The 21,744-nt window shown below is 45.8% G+C and overlaps 1 protein-coding gene across 3 annotated transcripts in view; it reads left to right on the top strand.

Moving 5' to 3' along the window:
* The first annotated feature begins 10,767 nt into the window (after positions 1–10,767).
* Positions 10,768–21,744, top strand: part of PLS3 (plastin 3) — a 55,909-nt gene continuing 44,932 nt past the window's right edge. For 2 of the 3 annotated variants that reach the window (XM_032776455.2, XM_075068911.1), the window contains exon 1: positions 10,768–10,851. The gene's annotated coding sequence lies outside the window, so the exon portion shown is untranslated. The remainder of the gene's footprint in view (positions 10,852–21,744) is intronic. The other variant, XM_075068912.1, reaches the window with a different exon arrangement.

The following is a 21,744-nucleotide window of genomic DNA, read 5'->3' as shown; positions in this document are numbered from 1 at the left end:
CATCTGGAGATTTTGGTGCGATCTAAAGGTCTTTTCTGACTAGTCCATAGTCCTTTATCTTCCCACCTGTCAATGCTTCAGTTTCATGATAAAGGTTCTGTCTTGCTTTAGGGGAACCATCAAAAGTTCAGCAGAGGGTAGGAGGAGCAATACCATGCTCGTGTAGAGTACACCCTCCTTTGGTACGTCAAGTCTTCTGTATAGAATGCACATGAGTTAGGCTTGGCCTTGATCCACACTGGATGCTTTTGATGCACTTCAGTATAATGATAAAGGGTAAAATGCACAATGAATATTTGAATTTTATATGTCTGCAAAGCAGAGTTGTGTTCTTCCAGTCGAAATAGGTTTTGTGTACTTTAGAATCTCTTTAATTTCTTAGTTAGAAAACAGGCTTAGTAAAGGTGAAACACAACCCATGAAGTATGTATGAAACGTATTGAGTAGCAAGTCTGCTAAGTGAGGGGTCTGGTTTGACTGCAGCCATCTTACACTAAGTCTTTGCCTTCATTTCAAAAAGTGGTTTTTGTTTTTGTTTTTTAACATTGAGAGAGCGAACTTATCATGTATACCCAGTGGAACAAGTCATATATAGCTCTTACCTCAGTGTAGCTTGCTGAAGTCAACCCAAAACCTGCCACCTGGGGTTTGCCACTAATAACTACACCTAGGTAAACTACCTGTGCCTCAAAATGCTAGTGGAGACCTTGAGATCGAGGTCACTATGTAAAAACCAGACCCCTTTTCGCATTAGCCTTAGTGTTTTACGAAGGTGGAGGTGGCATAAGCCAATAAATAACATGTTCCTCAAGAGCTGAAGAAATTTTCTAAGGAAATTAAAACTACAAACTGCTTTTAAAATGTATCTAACCTACCCTGAAGGATGATCGCTCACTGTTACAGATCTTGAGAGACAGGCCAGTGCTCGCTTGCAGACAGCCCCCAACCTGAAGCAAAAGTCATCAGCAACCACACCCCACACAACAAAAACACTAACCCAGGAACCAATTCCTGTAACAAAGTCCGTTGCTAACTCTTTCCACATATCTAGTCAAGGGACACCATCATAGGACCTAATCACATCAGTTACGCTATCGGGCTCATTCACCTGCACATCTACCAACGTGATATATGCTGCCATGTTCCAGCAATGCCCCTCTGCCATGTACATTGGCCAAACCGGACAGTCTCTGCTCAAAAGAATAAATGGACACAAATCAGACATCAAGAATAACATTCAAAAACCAGTCGGAGAACACTTCAGTCTCCCTGGCCACTCAGTTACAGACCTAAGTCGCAATTCTCCAACAAAAATACTTCAAAAACAGACTCCAACTAGAAACTGCAGAACTGGAATTAATTTGCAAACTGGACACCATTAAATTAGGCTTGAATAAAGACTGGGAGTGGATGGGTCATTACACAAAGTAAAAACTATTTCCTCATGCTAATTTTCCCCCTACTGTTACTCACACCTTCTTGTCATCTGTTTGAAATGGGCCAGTCTGATTATCACTACAAAAGTTTTTTTTCTCCTGCTGATAATAGCCCACCTTACTTGATTAGTCTAATTAGAATTGGTATGGGAACTCCCATTTTTTCATGTTCTCTGTGTGTGTGTATATATCCTCCTACTGTATTTTCCATTGCATGCATCTGATGAGGTGGGTTTTAGCCCACAAAAGCTTATGCCCAAATAAATTTGTTAGTCTCCAAGGACTCCTCGTTCTTTTTGCTGATCCAGACTAACATGGCTTCCCCTCTGAAACCTTTTAAAATGTAGTGTTTAGACCAGGCTTTCAAAATCAGGCTTCAGGGAAGGGAGTGCGTTAGACCAGAAAGGAAAAATGCAGTAGGACTTAACACCTCAGGTTCAGGGGAAGCCCTGGAGATACCTGCAGAGGTGTGCAGCCTTAGGAAAAGACAAAAATAAGCCCCATGTTCACTTATTTTTCTATAGAGTCCTCAGAAACCTGCAGCGGTGTTGGACCAGGAAATGACCTATAAAATCCTCCTTTGTGCGCTGTTACTGCCCCCAGCCTTGTGACTTGGGATTAGCTGACACTGATACCCAGCTGAGTCCTGTTACACTTCAGCACCCCTGGTCGAGCTGAGGCACTGATGGAAAGCAGCCTACATTTGGCCGGCAGAGATGCCTTGAACATTTTGGGAACAACTCTACTTCTTGGAGAGAGAGTCCTTGTGCATGTGACAACCACATTGGTGACCCGAGTGGCAATGGTTTGCAGTCTGTACAGGTCACAGGACTGCATGGAGGGGTGTGTGTGTGGAATCTGGTAAGTTAATATTTTAATGTAAAATATCCCTGAGATTCGTGGGCTACTGCTGCTGTGCCGTAACATGGCCAGCTGAGCACCACGCTGTAAGAAGCAGAGAGAAATCTGACTTCTCTATTCTACAGCGACAGGTTACATGACTGCTAATGTGAACTTAGGGGTAATTTATGAACTAGCTCTTCCGTGGGGGAGCTGATTAAATGGAATGTGGAAGGCTGGAAGTCATTTCAGTTCTTCCTGGGCCTGAATGCTTCGGACAGTTAACTAATTAATGATATCAAGAGAGCTATGGTGATGGGAGACTTGCAGTCTGACAGATAATGACCTGCATTGTATGTGTGAGCTGGGATAGTTTGAGTCCCATTAAGCATTTAAAAAGCATTCAGAGCGAGCTACCAAACAGCCTGGGGCTTACTACTCCAGAGGACCGTTGTCATAGTGGACTTCCTAGCAGGGACTTAAGAGTTAGATGGAACAATTTTTAGCAAAAAGCAGAAAATCTAGTCCTGAGCTAAATAGCTGGAAATGGCTCCAAGATATCTGAGGCATGCGTGCTCAACTTGACCGTGACCAGTTTGGCTTCAATGAACCAAGAGGCTAGCTACTAGAGGCACTTAAGACTGATGTGGTTGACAGCTGGCTGTATAAAATCCAGGGATTCTTAAGTAGGGTGACCAGATAGCAAGTGTGAAAAATTGAGATGGGGGTAATAGGCACCTATATAAGACAGCCCTGAATATTGGGACTGTCACTCTGAAATCAGGACATCTAGTCACCTTGTTCTTAACACCTGGAGATACTGACGAGTTCAAAGTCTGCCCTTGTCATAGTGAAGGTGTGGATCCTGCTTGGAACTGTGGTGGTGGGGTTACTTTAGCATTTGTATACAATTTTACAAGTGTGCATTCTGTAAGAATGCTTCCAACAATGGGTCTAGTTACTACTTCTACTTTTTCATTAGTAGGTGAAGTATTCTATGTTGGCAGCATTTTCCATCATGTGGAATACCTGCTCACACAACTCTCCTCTACTCGAGCTGTGTTAGCGTAAAGATCTCTCCTAGCAAACTGGAGAGAGAGATTCTGTAAGACCGGAGGTCAGGTGATGCCTAATTGCCATTCCTGCTGTAGTCATGAGTCATCGGCAGAGCCACAGCCTGTTTCCTGAATAGCAATCCCGCCTTGTCCATTGCAGCAATTTTCTTTCTGCTTGGTAACTTAATATAGTGCTTCTGCAGTCACTTACTGACCAAACAGTTCCGTGCCGGGTTCTGTTGGGAAAAATAAACAAAACAAAGGCGTGTTTAATGTTAGGCAAAATCTGTAAATCTGACTTAAAATGAGGTCTACATTTTAAAGTGCCTGTTAACATTTCAGTGTCTTTATTTCAAAAGTGAATTTGTGCAATGAAAGATACAAGCACAAATGACTGGTAACTGTGTGGACTTAAGTTGCTGCCGTTCAGATGGCAGAATATCCCTTGTGACAGGGAAAGCTGAACAGCAAGGACAATTTCTTACTCTCTCCTCGTACCCACACTGGGATACTGAAAAGCCAACTGTCACTACTGGTTGTATCTGACTGGTTTTAAATGATCACAAATGTCACACTTTTGCTGCATGTCAGAAGAAGACTTTGCTCCTTACACTTGTTAAGGAGCACTTGGGTTAACTTGCAGAAGGTGAAGCTCATTCTGTGAAGACCCAGCTGTATATCTGGGTTCAAAGTGTGAACTGTTGAAGGACTTGTCTACACTGGGACAACTCCCTGTGTGGACACAGTTTTGGAATTCAGTACAAGTGACTCCTACTCCAGAACTGTGTCCAAGCGAGGAGCTGTTCCAGTCAGTTTCCCCATGTAAACAAGCTTCTACGTTCACCTTCTGTAGTTGAGCAGAATAACACCCCTGGTGGTCCAGCAGCTGGCTTGGAGGTGATGGTGCAGTGTCCTGAGCAGCAAGGTGAGTGGTACTTAGATGAGACTTAGCTGAGCCTAAATCTGCTCATGTCTCTTGTTGATCTTCCTGTTGCACAGAGAACTCTGGGGAAATAGGTTCTCCCTCTTCCTTGCTCACTGCTTGTCTCTTTAAATCTGCTCCTTTTGCATTTGTCCTTTGTAAACTTCAGCTCTCCCTCCCCCTTTCAGCTCTCCCTCCCTCCAGCAGTGAAGTGCCTTTTCTGAGCAACCAATTTACTGTAATTGCTGTGCTCACTGATAATAGCACAAAGTGCACCTTGCAGGGGGAGTTTGGTTTGGGCTAAAAATACTCCATGCTCAAGTTCTTACTAGCTTCACCTCCCTTTTGATAAGACAAAGCCCCGCTCTGCTTTTCCTCAATCTCCTATTGGTAGAGCAGAGGTGGGGGATTCCCCCAAATTGCTGATGTAGGTCCGGCCCTGTGACCCTGCTCAGATGCTGGTCTAAACCAGTCCCAGTGGGCAGCAAACTCTGAGCACTCCGCAGTTTGGCCTTGCTAAGTATATCATTAGCTGACAACTGCTTCTTGCTGTGAAATCTGCAGAACTGGAAGAGAGATTTCCTCCCCTTGCGCAAGGAGCACATCTGAGATTCCGACTGGGTTCACTGGACAGCATGATCTCTTTCCCTTTCAATCCCCCCCCCCCTTCCATGCTTCTCACCTTACATTTTTGAGATGTAAAAAAGCGGATGATTCACTCTTAACAGTAAGACATGCTTCCTGCTTGTCACCGTCAGAAATGAGTGGATATGGAGAGCTTATTCGAGACTCTGCTTACGAAATAGCAAGAAACAAGGTTCCCTCTGCATTGTGTTGAGGTTACACCTTCAGCCTCCTAGAATATCTTTGATCACCTCTCTTGAATGAACAGGGGTTTAGCTACTACACCAAACGCTGATATTCAGGGCTGGCGGAGAAGTGGAACATAGCCCTTAATATCCTTTGTGAGCTGCGGAATCATACCCCAGTATGTAACCTTTGTTAAAGGCAAATATACAAACTTCTAGCCCCTGTGATTGTGAATAAATCCTTGAATGCTCTGTGACGGTGTCTTGCTGATGCAGGCAGCCTGAAACAATAGCTCTGAGAGGAGTTAACTCTGAAACCTCAAGAAGGCAACTGCAAAAGTTAACCTTGGTGTTCCACCCACTCCCAAGCTGTCAAACTCTTCGTACACCTTTTATGCTTATATAAAATTAGGCAGTATGTCCACAACTGACTCTGTGGGTGGGGGTGAAAAAGAGGAGCAATGTGAAATGGAATTTGGTATGAAAAGATCATAGAGGAGAGGACACTGTTTGAGGTTTTTAATGGAATTCAGTTTGTAAATGGAGCTGCCACCGAAGCCAGCTGGCCGTGCTCCAGAACCCTGGGCTGGCTTGGTGAGCACGACACAGGACTCTGGTGACAGTTTGTCCTGAATTGTTTGTGGCTGTGCATGGATCCCAGTCAAAGTCAATAATAGGTGGGTGGAAAGATGACAAGCATTAGTTGCCAAAACCCTGCCAACCAAACCTTTGGCATGTTCTGCCAGACAAAGAAGTGGGTAGTACAGTTGGTCCTGTTCCTGAGTTCCAGCCTCTGACCTGCTGTTCCCCTGCCACTGGTTTTCTGTCTAGTAGGGCCATTTGTCTTCTCTTCAGAACCTAACTACACCTACCATCCTGTAAATGGTCCAGGATACTGAATGTGAGAAGCCTTTAATGGAGCAGGGCAGATGGCCTTGTTTTTGCTGGGTGAACAATGCTTTAAACTCTGACTTTAGGGCAGGGACTCAGGGGTAAGTTGATGGTGACTGGAGTGGCACAACAGCCACCTTCCCCCCACCCCCAGTTTTGTGTTTGTATGACCCTGAAATCTCTGGAGAAGCCGTGGCTCCTTCAAGCTCTGTTTGCGCTGCTTCAGTGGCACAAACGGGCTTCATGCAGCAGCTAACTAGCCTCCTCTAGGGCAGAGCCTAACCTGGCTTGGGGGGGCGCCCTGGTATGTGTGTCAGGTGTAGGTTGGGAGCCAGGCCACTGATCCTAGTTAGCAGAGTGTTATTTTCAAGACTCTGATTGGTCAGTGTAAGTTAGAGCAGTCCCAAGGCTGCTCTAAACTGTGCAGGTGGCCAGTTTGGCCCCAGCAGCCTGCCAAGGTTGGGAAGAGGAATGTGGAGTGATGCCACCAGTGCCTCCTTCCTTGTAGGCCTCTGGCCCTGCTCTAGTGCTCCTGGGGATTTGTGAATATTGACATCCATGACAAAACTCGTTAATCCTTTCGATACAAACTTTGCTCCAGTCTCCAGCCTTACCGCAACAGGTCCTGACTTCCTGCCCCTGGCCCTGCAGGTAGCTGTGCAGCTCCTCATGGTTACAGGAATAACCAGCTTCCTCTTGTCCGGAGCCTACGGGTCGCTGGAGTGAGGGTCCTATTCCCTAACCTGGACACTGGAAGAATCTTGTAGGACTTTCATCCAGCTGTAATCAAGGGTCACTGGTTGCTTTCCAATGGGTGCGTTAGCCCAGCTTTCCTCTGACAGGTGTGTTGAGCTCTGAGGAAAGAGGGGGGCAAGTTGTTACATGGAATCTCATGCTTTGGACTTCCCCTCTCCCGCTTATGACCACACTATGTGCCTACGGCAGCTGCAGCTGTTGCTTATGTGGCTGAGTTTGTAGGGGAGTGTCGAACATGCATTTTGTTGCCTTTAAAATGAAATTTAGCAGCTGGAAACAAGGTGAGCGATTGCTGTGTAACCAGCAAGTCCCCTGGGGGCTGCTCCTCAGCATTCTCTGAACTGAAAGTCTTGCTTTCTCTGCTTCTGACCTCTTATGAGTTGTTGGTTTGTACATCATGCCTCCAAAGGCTTTTAAAGAAGTCGATAGCTCCTCTTTCTTCTCCCTTGCCTTTCAAATATTAAAAACCAAGCCCTCCTGGGTTTTTCTAAATGTTGAATGAATTAGTTCCTTAGGTCAGATTTGGCATCAGTGTTTGTAATTTAAACCTCTTGGGGATTTCTGTACGCCTTTAGGATGGTCTGGTTGGCTCTTACAGGAACAGGTATGGTCAGTCTGTCTGTCCAATTGCTGCTAGACAGTATCTGGGCACCTGGTGGATTGAATGCATTGCAGGGAGCCAGGAATTTCTTAGAGCTTGTCTACAGTGGCACTTTATAGCGCTGCAACTTTCCCGCTCAGGGGCGTGAAACCACCCTCCCTCCCCAGCACAGCAAGTTTCAGCACCGTAAAGCGCCAGTGTGGACAGTGCACCAGCGCTGGGAGCTACGCCCCTCGTGGAGGTGGGTTTTTTAGAGCGCTGCAAGAGCTCTCTTCTAGTGCTGTGCTGTGACCACACAAGGCACGGGCAGTGCTTTAATGTTGCCAGTGAAGACTAGCCCTTCGTTCTAATCCCTGGTTCTTGACTCAATTGTTCTTTGGCCTTGAGCAAATCTCTTAACTGCTCTGCCTGAGTTTCCCTATGTCTAAAATTTACTTCATTTAGGGAGGGTGTGGCACTGTTAACATTAAGAGTAGTTGCACTTTGTGAAATAAGTAATTTGTCAGAAGTGAATGTGATAGTTCAGAGATTAATTGGAGTGTGTGTGTATGTAACTCATATGTCTTAGTATCACTGGACTCTATCTCAGATAAGCATGATTGTTCTGTCTTATTGACAAATGGATTTGCTTCCCAGGAATACTCCATATGGAGAGTGAGACTTTGACTTGTCTAAAATACACTATGCATGTGCAAACACCTCCACTTTGGGTAGCGAACTAAGAATTTGGAGAATGGTTTTAATTACAAAATTGACAACATCCTGATTTCAGATATCAGAGGGTAGCCGTGTTAGTCTGGATCAGTAAAAGCAGCAAAGAATCCTGTGGCATCTTATAGACTAACAGACGTTTTGGAGCTTGAGCTTTCGTGGGTGAATATCCACTTCGTCTGTTAGTCTATAAGGTGCCACAGGATTCTTTGCTGCTTTTACTGATTTCAGAGACACTTCAGACATATTCTGTAAATCTCCCTGAAAGGCTCTCTTCCCCTCTTGAGATCATATATTGAGTAGGCTGTAAGATTTCTGTTGTGCAAGAGCAGGAGAAACCAGATCTGATCAGGCATGCCCTAGGAAGTGAAGTGGGAGTGTTCCTGAAACTGTCTACTCCACTGGCTCTCAGAGATGCTCTGGCTCCAGGGTGTGGCTCACAGCATGACTTTGGGATGACTAGCACTGGCTTTAATGCTGGTTGAGGTTTTCGAGCGGAATTGCACATGCATTGACAGTACTGGATTCAGAGAGGTTTAGAGAGCTAACTGCTTCTCAAGGTACAGGACGACTAGTTAACACGGAACCTCCCCCTTTATACTCGCATCTTTGCAGCTCTGTGAAGAGATAAGGGATGTATTATGTTGTCCACTGATGGTACATTCAAAGCTTGCTCTCTACGGTTCTGAAGTCCCCTTAGGGAAGCACTGGCAGCTGACAATGGGAATGGCATAGGCAGCAGCACTGCAAGCTTCCTTGTCTTGCCAATGCTCAGCTTTCAAAGGCGCCATTGTGCTGGTCTTAACCAGATTCAGACGGTATAGGTACAGGGGAGAAGGAAGAAGTACATTATTGAGGATCCAGCAAACTCAGAAGCTGTAGGGTTTTTGGTTTTGGCTGTGCCTGCTTCATCCCTGCTTCGGTCTCATGACCTTTCCCACACATGAGCTGCTGCTGGAGTGCATTTCTTCCCCAGTGTCCCAGCCCCATCGGCTCCCGGTAGCCAGAGGAGGAGAGGGGTAATTGGAAGAAGCTGGTATTCAAGTGCTCAGTAGCCCCTTTGACCTTTATCTGGAGAGTGAAGATGCTGGTACTTAGAGTTCATAGCTTGTCTTGAGAGCATGCAAAGAAGTCAAGAAATCCAGAGTTTAGTTGTACAGAGAGAACATATAAAGGACACCACATGATACCAAGAGACTTTGTAATGTCTGAAAGCCCATGTGGTAAATCTGCAGTATCTCAGTCTTGCTGTCATTTGCGACTTACTTGCAAAAAACCTAGAGAAAACAGTTCAGGCTAGTGACCTTCTGTAAGTTTCTTCTGTCTTGTTGCATGTTTGTAAACTGAAACTTTAATTATGGTCTGGGACCCAGTTACACTTCCGGGATAGAACCTCCATGTGAGGACTAGATATCAGTAATACAATGTATTAACTATGACAATTCCTCACAAAGGAAAATCCTGCAGAGAACAGCATGCGTAGTGTACGTGGTGACATGAATGCAGATAATTCATAAGGGATACCTGCACCTTAGCAGTGTGGCTTGCTGTTGGGTTGGGCAGAAGGCTGGGGGAATAAGGATTATCTTTTTAAAACAGAACAAATAAAAAATGAATCTTATTTAGTGTCTTAAGTAGTTTTACCTAGACTAGCTATTTTGTTCTATATAGCACTCCTTCCTACCTGCACGTAGTGCTCTCAAAAAGTTCAAGGTCGACACAGCTATCTCCTGAACCTCTTTTTTCAAGGACAAGGACAGGACTACTGTGTACTTCCTCAGGCAACCAGTCACACCAGCCTATGCTATCCACTCCTGTACCCGATGTAGTATGCATGGCTGGGGTATCCTTATATGCCCTGTTTGTTCCAGTTAGTGTAAGTTAGAGCAGCCTTTAGACTGTTCTAACATGCATAGTGGGACTGCCCTGGTGCACAGCCAATCCAAGATCAAGGGAGCACAAAAGGTAGATTTAAAGCCACCTTTGTATTTCTCTTGCTGTCTTCCTGACTTGTGCTGTGTGCTCCTCAGCTGCAGTTGAGACCAGATCACTCATTTTCCTGGCCGAAGTATTTTTGTTAATAAAATGCAATTAAAATTTGTTGGCAAGAGTATTTTAATCTTCAGAATGACCACTGATTCTTTAACACTCTAAATTCTTCAGTCACTTGAGAGTTTTATTCAGGTGGAGTAATTTCCCCTGCTAGTGTGAAGGGGGTAGGAGGGGTGGCTGGCCCTCTAAAACAGGGGCTTAATAAAAGCTATTTCTTAACATGAATAGCATATACAACCACCATCAAGGTTAAGTCAGGCAGGTTTTATTTCTGTACATCAAGTCAGAGATCCAATGTAATAAATGCTTGCTTGGTAACTTGCCTTTTCCTTGTGATGTCTGATGTGGAGCCTGTTGGTAGTTTTATAGGAAAGACGAGTGGGTTTGTTCTTTAAAAGTAGCTGGACTTTTTATTTATATAGTTATTACAGAGTACACAGGCCAGTTTTGAACTGCGTACACTTGTAAGGGTCTGGAGAGGCCGCGGTAAGAAGTGGCTGTTGTGGATGTGGGAGAAATGTGCAGCTTTTTTTTGGTAAATGTTTTGCAGTGTAATGTTTGCTTCCCGGGAAGAATATTTTAAGTTGTAGCGTTCTGTCAGCATGTTCTCATTTGCTGGCAGGAAGTGTTGTAACTTGCTGTTTAGAACTGCAATTGTGAGAGGAATGCTGGATTTCCAGATTAACTTTCTGGGCGTGGGTCTGGGTGAAGGTGCCATTAGTCCTGGGACTATGCAAGGGAGCAGGGTTGCTATCCTCTCAGAACAGGAGGAGGAAAGGTAAGGATGTCTTATTCTGTGAGCCAGCATTATAACCTTAGCTTAACTTTACTACATTTCCTGGTAGCCCTGGATGCTGGTAGTGTGTATATGAATTTGTGCATGCTTGAGAGAGAGAGACCTTTCCCTTATCTTTTGCAGTAGCTTCTGATGCTGTAGCCTGATATGCAAAGCGAATAGCTTTAGCTGAAGCAAACCAAATCCTGCTGAATGTGGTTTTCATCTGTGCTCCTGATCAAATGTCACTGTTTGTTAGCTGCAAAAAGAACAGGAGTCCTTGTGGCATTTTAGAGACTTAACAACTTGCTGTAGCCCACGAAACCTTATGCTCACATAAATTTGTTAGTCTCTAAGGTGCCACAAGGACTCCTGTTCTTTTCGTGGATACAGACTAACACAGCTGCTGCTCTGAAACCTGTGTTAGCTGTGGCTCTCGTTTTGTTCGGAATGCTGAGATGTAAATATAATTCAGTGTTCGTTAGCTGTCTTTGTTAGAGAGTGAAGTGACGTGACATATGGTAACTCTCTCTTTTTTAAAAACTAGCTGGACTGTGGTCCTCCCTTCCCCGCCTCCCCGGCAAGCACTTACCATAGTTTAATCATTTAAATGGCTTTCTGCAGTGTTTTAAATGCTAGTACCATTTCAGCTTGCATTCCACTGTAACTTACTGAAAGGTGCTAAACATTTAGCACTGGTAGCGCTATGCATCTGCTTCCGTGTATGAAGGATCCCAGCATGAAGAACAAGTTTTGAGGGAGTATCTGGGAATACTACTGGCTCTGGAGTCCAAATGCTCTTTTTCATAGGATTCCAGCAAACTGGAGTCAGTACCCCTCTGATCATTTGTTTCATATCATGCCAGCCATGTGTATTTAAACAGTGCTTCTGTGAATGGAAGGTATCTGGCAGTGTAGGTTAGGAAGTGTTGATGTCTGAGGCTGAAATACAGTGATCTTCCATAAGAAGTTTCATAGTGAAAAGTAGCCCTGTGGCTAATTTGAAAGCCGTAATACACTAGTTATAAACACTTCAACAGAAGCTGTCATGCTGAGTAATGATGCCATTTTCACTAATAGACTTTTTCAGATACTGAGCACTAGACTGAGGTGGTTTATTGTTTATGCTGATGAACTTTAAAACTTAGATCAGAAAATATTATTTGTCCAGTAGAATAAAGTTGTTGTCATCAGTTGATGCACTTAATAGAAAGCACGAGAGTTATTCTCTAAGGCTGCCTATCAAATTGAATTTTGTTTGGCTTCTTCACACATTATTGTACAGAATGAAATACCTTGGTGTATCATTTAGTCTAAAACTGGCTTTAGGGCCTGAGTTTACATCTTGCAAAGAGGGTCTTACATTAAAAAGTTGATCTCAATGTTAGGTGAAGTTCAGTGAATTCAAACTAGAAAAAAGGCAGTTTTACCAGTGAGGGTGACTGACCGTTGGACAACTTACCTGCAGATGTGGTGGATGCTCTGTCAATTGAGGCTTTTAAAGTCAGAGCAGCTCTCTCGGAGGCATGTGGCCGAAAGTTATGGGTTTGATGCCGCAATCCCTGAGTGAAATTCTCTGGCTTGTATTATATAGGAGGTTAGACTAGGTCATAATGGTTCCTTCTGGCCTGAATATCCGTTAACTTCTGGTGCATCATCGCTGCCTCTGCTTTGTGGCAGTAGAGCTCAACTGATCTTGCCTTGGGCATGACTGCGTTGGCAAGTGTATTCCCTTGGAGTGCCCTGCTGTCTGCAAGGAAAATTTAATTTCACTACACCAGATACAAATTTAATTTCAGAAAGGTTTGCAAGCTTTTTGGGAGGGAAAGGCTGGCAGAGTTTTTCTGCTATTTGGTACTTCAGTCTAACCTTAGTATAATTTTTATCTGCTTCTGTTAAATATTCTGTCTCCTAGGAGCATCCTTGCTCCCCACCACTAATCTTGAGAGGATTATGAAGAAGTGCTCGGTTTTTTTTTGTTTTTCCCTAGAAGAACCATCCTAGGAAAAAGAACAGGAGTACGTGTGGCACCTTAGAGATTAACAAATTTATTTCAGCATAAGCTTTTGTGGGCTACAGCTCACTTCTTCGGATGTATAGAATGGAAAAAGAGGGCTGTAGCTCACGAAAGCTTAACGCTGAAATAAATTTGTTAGTCTCTAAGGTGCCACAAGTACTCCTGTTCTTTTTGCGGATACAGACTAACACGGCTGCTTCTTTGAAACCTGTCATCCTAGGAAACTTCAATGCAGGGCAAGAAGCTATTTTCCTTTTTACTTTAGTTCTTTCTAGTACCAAGGGGAGAAAATTCTTTCCATTGGCTGAGTGGTCTCTCTTCCCTCAAAATCAAGTTCTTGCTTTCCTCCCATATCTAATCTAAGCCATTTTGATCATCAGCTCTCTCTAGTAAGGAAGCTGTCAGCTGAAATTCTTCTTAAACCCCTGAAAATATGGTAAGTTCCTGGTCATGATAACGGTCTCTTGGGTTTCATAGTGGCTTGTTGCTAGTTCAGGAATGTATTTGTTGTTCGGTGTTTTTCTGTTAAAATGTATTATTTGTAATCTGCATAATGAGCACAAATCTCTGATGTGGTGGCATTTCATTCCTGGCTTCACAACGTGAAAACTGCTTCTGTTTGACTCTCAAATTGATCAGAAAGCTGCTTTGAGAGTGTTCCTGTGTTTTTGAAAAAAGTCACACAAATGGAGGTGTTAAAGCAGTTGTTGAAACTTGCTTTAGTCCAGGGGTTCTCAAACTGGGGGTCGGGACCCCTGCAAGGTTATTACAGGGGGGTCGTGAGCTGTCAACCTCCACCCCAAAGCCCGCTTTGCCTCCAGCATTTATAATGGGGTTAAATATATAAAACTGTTTTTAATTTATAAGGAGGGGGTCGTACTCCGAGACTTGCTGTGTGAAAGGGGTCACCAGTACAATAGTTTGAGAGCTACTGCTTTAGTCTAACTCCTTTATGGGTCGGGAATGGAACAATGCTCAGTTATGACTGAAATAAGCTTGTTTGCAGGGATGGGGTCTATATGTAAAAAGCCTGAGGGCTTGTGTATGTGGTGCCACAGTGAGCTCAGCCAGGCTGAGTGCTCTGGAGAGAGCACAACACGTTCGAGCCAGTGGCCCCGTCTAGACCCTGCACCTGGCAAACCTGGAAGATGCCTAGTACACATTAACATAGTCCTGTGGGATCGCTGCATGGGAGAGAACGTGGGCCGAAATACGGATAAATACAATAAAGACCTCTTGGGTTCAACCCGTTGTGTTGGCATGTGAGTGTAACCCGCATGCTGGTCAGTTCCCCACTGTGCCCCGTTCAGAAGATATGAGTTATAGGCCCCAGTTCTGGGGGTGTGGTGGGGAGGACAGGATTGGGGGAGGCAGTGTCGTCTCGTCTTGTCTCATCTCATAGCCATAAAGAATGAGATCCTTGTACACCAGTGATCCCAACCTTTTCCATCTGGTGAGCACCAGACGATGAGCCACGGAGGACCGTGGCGGCGGAAGAGCATCTGCCGAAACGCCACTGACAAGTGGCAATGTCAATAGGCGTCGTTACTGACAAGCATCATCATCCAGAGGCGTCGCTGCCTAAATACTGCCGAAAATCGGTGGCATTTCGGCGGCGACGCCTCTGGACGCTGCTGCTTGTCGATGGCATTTTGGCTGACGCTTATCTGCCAGCCAGTAAGCGGGTGCACTTAGATCCCCCAGCTGGCGCCATGGTGCCCGTGGGCACTGCATTGGGGACCCCTGCTGTACACTGAATGCTGGCCAGGTCAGGCTGGAGAATCTCCAGGGAAGAGCAGCTGCTTGGAACCCAAAGGGTCAGGAGATGCCTAGGATCTGATGCGCAGGGGCCAATGGTGTCTGAGAGGAGGCAGTGTAGCCTGACTCAGCTTTGGCAAGGAGGGAAGTGCCTGTATCACATAGCACCAGAGACCTTGCTGTGCTCAGTGTTCTCTGTACACTTAGTCACAGAGGTTTCCTGCTCTGAATGGTTTCCATTCCAGACAGATGCTGGGAGGAAGGAAACACTCTGCCCAGAGAGGGAGACTCAGACTTGCCTAAGGTGCCATAGTGAGTCTATGGCAGAGCCAGCGCCTGCTGAATACCAGCGCCTTAACGACAAGAACACTCACTTGAGAAAGGAGCTGAAACCCGATGAGATCAGGTGTTATAAATTCCAGACTGAAGCAACTGTTTGTCTCCCCACAACGCACATAGCTATGGGAGATGTCTTGAAATGAGCACTTGCTCCTTGCAGCACGTGAAGCAATTAGTTGCAATGTGATGAGTTCAGTTAACAGGAAGGACTGCTGCCATGTTTTCACAGTTGATGTGAATAAATCTTATTGTAATCTGGGTGTAAAGGAAACCGATTTAGCAGGTTTTGTTTTTCTGATAGCTCATGCATTAAGGCTGGAGTGGCTGCTTTGCTATAATACACGTTAGCTAAACTATAATGTTTCAGAAATAGTTGACAAGCAGGTCTCTTAAGATTGAATTAGAGCAGTAGTTTTAGCTGGTTTCTGCTGCATGCTATACAGATTCTGAATACTTTGTTTATAACTCCGTTTTTGGAATATGATCATCCTACCACTTAAGACAGATTTATTTACGGCTAGCAAATGGGAATCTTAACCTGTTCTGCTCCATCATCTCCCAGTTATTACATGGAAATGTGTCTCTTCCTTTAAAGGTAGCACTGTCTTTAGCTGCTCAGTACGTAACCCTTTTCTTTCTTACTTCGCAGTGGAGGTGTTCTCTCTAGGGGCTTGCCCACACTACAGGTCACGTCAGTATAATTTGTGTTGCTCAGGAGTGTGACTAAGCTGCCCCGAGTGATGTAAGTTGCACAGAGCTAAGCACTGCTGCAGGAGTGGGGTCATTCTGCTGACAGAGCTCTTTTGTCAGCACAGAGCATCTTCACCAGCTGTGCTCTAGTGCCGCTGCAGCGCTTGTAGTGCAGCCCTAGCTCACCTGTGGGGCGTGTGGCCCCTGCTTCTGTCTCCCCACTTCCCTGCCTCATTCTCTTTTGTCCACATGGATTTCTGTCTCCTGGTCCAGGCTGGTCTCTGGGTTTAACTTTTGTCAAGGGGTTATCCTGAGCCTTACTAACCAAGGCTGTACCGGTTTCTGCATAGCGAGCGTCCACCGCATCTCTAGCTCTCTCCTCTCCCTCTGCCAGCAGTGTTGGAAAATTATCTGCACGCTGTCACCGGAGACGCCTGCTGGTAGGAAATGAAGGGAGCCTTTACTGGGAGGCCGAATCACCAGGGACTTGGTTGGCAATTTGGGTCTGGCTGTCCCGAGGACTGAGTCTAAGAGAAGCAGCCAGAGTCGTTTCGCCTTTGAGGATCCCACTTGACAGTGCTTCATCCTTCCCTCTCTCGCCAGGACGGGCCTGAGGTGTGGTGGTGCCATCTGTAAGGCAGCTGGACGTGAGGTAATACCGGGACACGTATCTGTAGCCCCACTCTTGGTTTTTGAACAACTGCTGCTCACGCCCAGGTGCAGCCTCCTTTCTTTGTGTGCCGGGTGAATTCCCCCAGGACAGTTTCTGCTACTCCCCTTTTGGAGTGAGCAGTGTCCTGTCCCGCATTGCTTGTTGGAGGCAGAGCACTGAGCAGCCTTGGCTATGTACGCTGCCTGGGAAGCCGACCTATGCTACGCTACGCAATACAGCGACGTGAATAACAGAGCTGGAGTCCATGTACCTTTGGTCAAGTTACCACGGGGTTACGTTCCCAGTAGTAATTGTGCTTTTAACGTGAGGTTTATTAACGACATAGTTGCGCAGGTTGGGATTTCCTGCCAACATGCTAATGCTAAATGTCTCTGTGCTTAATGGCTTGAGTTTCAGTCTCCAGCACCAGCCCCAAGCTTGCTGATTGTGTAGCCAGTGGATATAGCCGTGTGTTGGTAAGGCTTGCTTTGGTCAGAGAAATCTTTGAGTAGTTCCTAGAATAAGTGGTGGCAAGTCTGCTTCCAGCCTGGGTTTTCTCCAAGACAGCATGGAGAAACCAATGCTCCTTCTCAACCAGCTCCCCAAAGTGAGGGTTCTGGACTTACCAAATCAACTTTTTGGTTTTTATGTCCTGGGGATAAGTTTGAGTGTGGGAAGTTCCCAGGAACATCTGAAAAAGCCTGTTTGCAACTCACACCCAGGAGGGCTTCGCGGATTCCACCCTTTGGTCTCCCTCCCTTCATCTCACAGAGCCCCAAACAAATCCTTATTCTTGAAGGAGCCCCAGTGCATCCATACCAACGCTGCAAAAATCTGTCCCAGAAGCTATCGGAGGCAAAGCAAGCCCTGGTAGAAACATCCCAGCAAGAGAAGTATTTCCATAATCCCCAGCTGCTGCGGGAAGGAGTGTCTGTATGGTGGAACTCCTGCAGTGCTCTGTCCCACAGTGACACGTCTCCAAATCCTGCCTTGATCCCCTGGCAGGGCTTGCAGCGACCAACCAAACTGTATTTCAACGCCCCTGATGAATTTGGCAGATCCCCGGATATTGGAAGCTAGTGCTGTAGTGACGGGAGCAAAATCTCTTCCAGTCTACACCCAAATCAGTGGAGCAGCAACAGAGAGTCTGTCTGCCTCTCTTGGTGTGCTTGTCTTCAGTGGTTTGCCAGGTGCACCCTGGCAGGGTTCATGGAAACGGTGACATTTGTCAACATACCCTAGGCCACCTGATTGGATTTGATTCTCCTCTGGATGCTCCCTGACCATGTGTCCTACTCCACTCTCACCTGTTTGCCTCTTGTTACGTCTACACTGCGGTAGAAGAGCTGCAGCATGATGTGGAGTGGCGTACCACAGCAGGCCTGGGTCGGCTGACTTGGGCTGTGGCTCTGGGGCTTGACACTTGGGCAGGAGCCTGGGATCTGAAGCCCCATAACCTGGGCTCTGAAGCCCCATAACCTGGGCTCCAGCCCGAGCCTGAATGTCCACGCTGCTATCTTTAGCACTGCAGTCCAAGCCCTGTGAGCACGAGTCAACTGAGCTGGGCTCAGACTGGTGCGGGGTGTTTTATTGCAGGATAGGCATATCTGTGGAGAGCTCTGGAGGTTCCTGCATATCTGGCTCGAGACAAAAGCTCAGTGTAAACAAATCAAAGTACTTTTATTCCCATTGTGAGAGCACTTGCTAGTTCCAGGAAGCAGGAAAATTGGGAGTGGATGAAGGAGGAGGGAGAAAGTTGGGACAAACAGTGGGATTTTTTTAAAAGTTTCTAATTGTCCCATAAACCAAGTTCTAATTGACATTAAATCTGAATTAATCATCAGAGCCACTGCAGAAACGGGGAGTGGTGGATTAAAAAAATAAGAATAAGCGTGGAATTCAATTTAGAGGTGGTTCAGCATCTTCAGAAGAAACTTCAAATGGCCCTGTGCTGCTGAGCGACAGAACTTCTCCGAGGTCCGTTCTGGCCTTGGAACCTGTCATGAGTGCTCTGTTGTTCCCTTCTTTAATGGGCCCTGGGGAAAACAGGACTGCAGTGGCTGCAGGATGCTAGCAATAGCTAGGTGTTGGAAGGATGATACTTTTAGCAGTAAACATTGATTTCACTGAAAACACATACACGAAAAAACATTCCCACTGATAGCGATTTTACAGACGGGCAAAGTAAGAGCCATGCTGCTTGGGAACTTTGAGTTTGATATAAGGATATATGCTAGCTGTATTTTGACATGTGATGTTAACAGATTGTGTTTTAATGGTTTTAAAGCTTTAACTAATGGACCCCCTCCCCAATTTCCTGCAACTATGAAAATTTAAATAGATAATGCTGAAATAAACATTGATGTCTATCAATTATTAAAAAAAAAAATTGAACACTTCCAGTTCTAATTAGTGCTGGTAGAAAACATCAGAAATGAAGGTAACTCTAATAAAATCTCATGCTTCAGAGCTTTGGCCAATTACCTGCAGGAATCAGGACAGAAGGTCTCTCCCTGATGCACAGTTGGGTACATACATTTGGATTTTCTCACCTTCCTCTGAAGCATCAGAGATTGGCCACAGGTGGAGATGGGATACAAGGTGAGGTAGATCAGCGCTCTGAGGCAGTATAGAAAATCCTTTCTAGATGCCCAGAAGGTGTCTTGCTCACATGCTCGGGGACATACCAAGTGGGGGCCTGCAGGGATCAGTTCTGGGTCCAGTTCTGTTAAATATATTTATCAGTGATTTAGATAATGACATAGAGAGTACACGTACAAAGATTGTGGATGATACTAAGCTGGGAGGGGTTGCAAGTGCTTTGGAGGACAGGATTAAAATACAAAATGATCTGGACAAACTGGAGAAATGGTCTGAAGTAAATAGGACGAAATTCAATGAGACACATGCAAAGTGCTCCACTGAGGAAGGAACAATCAGTTGCACACATACAAAATGGGCAATGACAGCCTAGGAGGGAGAACTGCGGAAAGGGGTCTGGGGGTCAGAGTGGATCACAAGCTAAGTATGAGTCAACAGTGTGACACTGTGGCCAAAAAAAAGTGAACATAATTCTGCGAGGTATTGGCAGGAGTGTTGTAAGCAAGACATGAGAAGTAATTATTCCACTCGACTCTGTGCTGATTAGGCCTCAGCTAGAGTAATCTGTCCAGTTCTGGGTGCCATGTTTCAGGAAAGATGTGGGCAAATTGGAGAAAGTCCAGAAAAGAGCAACAAAAATGGTTAAAGATCTAGAAAACATGACCTATGAGGGAAGATTGAAAAAAAAAAATGGACTTGGTTTAGTCCGGAGAAGAAAAGACTGAGTGGGAACATACGTACTTGAAAACTGTTAAGAGGTTGTTACAAGGAGGAGGGAGGTAAATTTTTCTTGTTAACCTGAGGGTAGGACAAGAAGCAATGGGCTTAAATTGCAGCAATGGAGGTTTAGGTTGGACATTAGGAAAAACTTCCTAACTGTCAGGGTGGTTAAGCACCGGAATAAATTGCCTAGGGAAGTTGTGGAATCTCCATCATTGGAGATTTTTAAGAGTAGGTTAGACAGAACCTGTCGGGGATGGTCTCGATGATCCTTGGTCCTGCCATGAGTGCAGGGAACTGGACTAGATGACCTCTCCAGGTCCCTTCCAGTCCTACGATTCTGTGAGTCTATATTGACCAACAGATTTGGGGTTGGGAAGGAATTTCCCCCCATGTTGCATTGGCAGGGGCCCGGAAGGTTTTTGCCTTCCTCTGCAGGATGGGGTGCTGGTTGCCTGATGGGATCATCTGGGCTTCTCTTCCCTAAAGAGTTCTCTGCCATGGCAGGGGCCTCAGGTGTTGGTGTTAGCATGGTCTCTCCTGCTGTCTGCCTGTGACACAGCAAGTCATTCTTCTGATAGCTGATCTGCTTTAGTCTAACTGAACTCATTGGACTAAACGTAGAGGTAACGGGGTGAAATTTAATGGCTTGTGATATACAGGAGCTCAGATCAGATGGTCCCTTCCAGTCTTAAAATCTACAAAATTTATTTGGGAACAGAGCTGAAATTCATAGGCCTGAAACTTGACATGCACTAGCTTCTGCATGGAGAATTTTGTTTCTCTGACATTAAATACTCTAGGGATGTTTAAAACAACAAGGCGCCGGAAGTGCAACGACTGTAAGCAAAGCTGTACCTGCACGGGAACAAGGGCTTGCTTAATACTTCGAGACAAGAAGCAGTCACAGTGAAAATGCTAGCCAGGTCACCAGAAACTTTTCCCACTTACACATGGACGAAGGCAAGAGTTCAGCCTGCAGTTGTCCCTGTCTCTGCAGAGTCCAAGTCACTGAACACAAGAATGGCCATACTAAGTCAGACCAAAGGTCCATCTTCCGGCAGTGGCCAGTGCCAGGTGCCTGAGAGGGAATGAACAGAACAGACCACTGGTTTTTTTTTCTTTCCCCAAAGCTAATGGTTCAGTTTCTCTTTACGTGCCAGCAGCCTAGGATCTGTGAATAATCCTGCAGTAACAAACAAATGTACCCCCTCCCAAAGCAGGGAAAGAATTGGTAAACAAGGAAACACACTGTAGACTTTCAGACTTCCAAATCTGATACCAAGAATGAGAGGACAGGTCACTTCCTTTGTTTTCACATGCTGGCAATGGCTCACTGACCACTTCTGGTGCCTGGGGTAAATAACAAGTGTCTGATCAATCGCATGTGCAGTGCAGACCTCTGCACTCTCATGGCAGGACAGATCTTGTTGGCAATAAAACCCCTGAGAATTCTCCCTGGCTGGACCTGAATCAAAGGAATCTGAGGAGCCTTTGCAAGTATGTGCTGTAATTGCTGGCAGCCAGGCAGCAAACTCTCTCTGCCCTCTCAGATGTCTGCAAACATGGCATTTAACCTCTGGTCCAAAGCAACAGCCACCTCTCCAGAGATGTCAGGCCTCTTGCGCACAGCACCCAGCCTGTGTGACTGAGTGCCTCACGCCCAGTGCACCTGGCTCCTTTTTAGCAGAGAGGAATAGAGAATGCAAGCTCTCAACTTGCATCAAATACACCGCTCCTTTCCGTGTGTGTGTGTGTGTGGCAGCATCAATGCTAGCCTTTCTGGCCTAGTATGACCATTTAAGGAGTAAGCTGAAACCCATGGCGGGAGGCATGAAAGCCTCACAGATGTGATGTTTCATTGCTGGGGAAGGGAGCAAAGCTTTCTCAAAGTGCTCTGTGGAAAGGCCTTTCGCCCCAGATGGTTGAAAAGACCAAATGACCATCCAGGCATGAGCAGCCCTCTCTTTAGAGTTTCTGAGGAGATGGGAAAGAAAGCAGAGCAATACCCCCATCATCCTTGCCACATGGAGGGAAGCTTCGGGAAGGGACTGGTGCTCCTCCGAGGAATTGGAGGCATGGGAGGAGGTGTAAGCCACGGGGGGGGGGGGGGGGGGGG

Source organism: Chelonoidis abingdonii, chromosome 8, assembly GCF_003597395.2.
Source record: "Chelonoidis abingdonii isolate Lonesome George chromosome 8, CheloAbing_2.0, whole genome shotgun sequence".
NCBI classification, from domain to species: domain Eukaryota; kingdom Metazoa; phylum Chordata; order Testudines; family Testudinidae; genus Chelonoidis; species Chelonoidis abingdonii.
Note: the sequence above shows the minus strand (reverse complement) of the source record. Positions and strands in the feature narration are given on the sequence as shown.